Genomic DNA, 691 nt, shown 5'->3' on the forward strand with positions numbered 1-691 from the left:
AAATGGTCCTCATACATTTTCTAATTATTAGTCACTCGACATCTCTTTATCTGACACATGCTATATATTACACAATACATCACAGGCTAAAGGATACGAGTGTTAAAGCTTAGCGAAAATAATTATCTTATTTCTTTCCCTCTCTGTATGAAAATGACCCGCTTCCCCAAGTCACGTGACCTAGGGTAATGAGGCTCACAGTTCATCTTCCTAACTGGGTCATGAGGTTAGTAGGGTTAAGTACAACCCCGATAGACAGCTTCTTAGTAATTCCTTGGGTCAAAGGCCAAAGGGTATCTAAAAAAAAAAATCAGGAAGTTTACTTAGAAATCTGAATTGAAGACGAGGAAGTTTACTTAGAAATATGAATTAGACACTAAGGAGTTTACTTAGAAATTCTGAATTGAAGACGAGGAAGTTTACTTAGAAATTCTGAATTAGACACAGGGAAGTTTACTTAGAAATCTGAATTATTGACGGGGAAGTTTATATATGCATCTGAGGAAGTTCACTTGGATATCTGAATTCGAAACGAAGAAGTTTACTTTTAAAAAATCTTTAGTAGAAGCGAAGTTTACTTAGAAACGAGGAAATTCACTTAGACATCTGAATTCCAGACGAGGAAAACTTACTTAGAAAGCCTAATGTTAGAAACGAAAAAGGTTTCCTTCGAGATCTGAGTTAGAAACAA

This window comes from Penaeus monodon, chromosome 22 (assembly GCF_015228065.2).
Source record: "Penaeus monodon isolate SGIC_2016 chromosome 22, NSTDA_Pmon_1, whole genome shotgun sequence".
NCBI classification, from domain to species: domain Eukaryota; kingdom Metazoa; phylum Arthropoda; class Malacostraca; order Decapoda; family Penaeidae; genus Penaeus; species Penaeus monodon.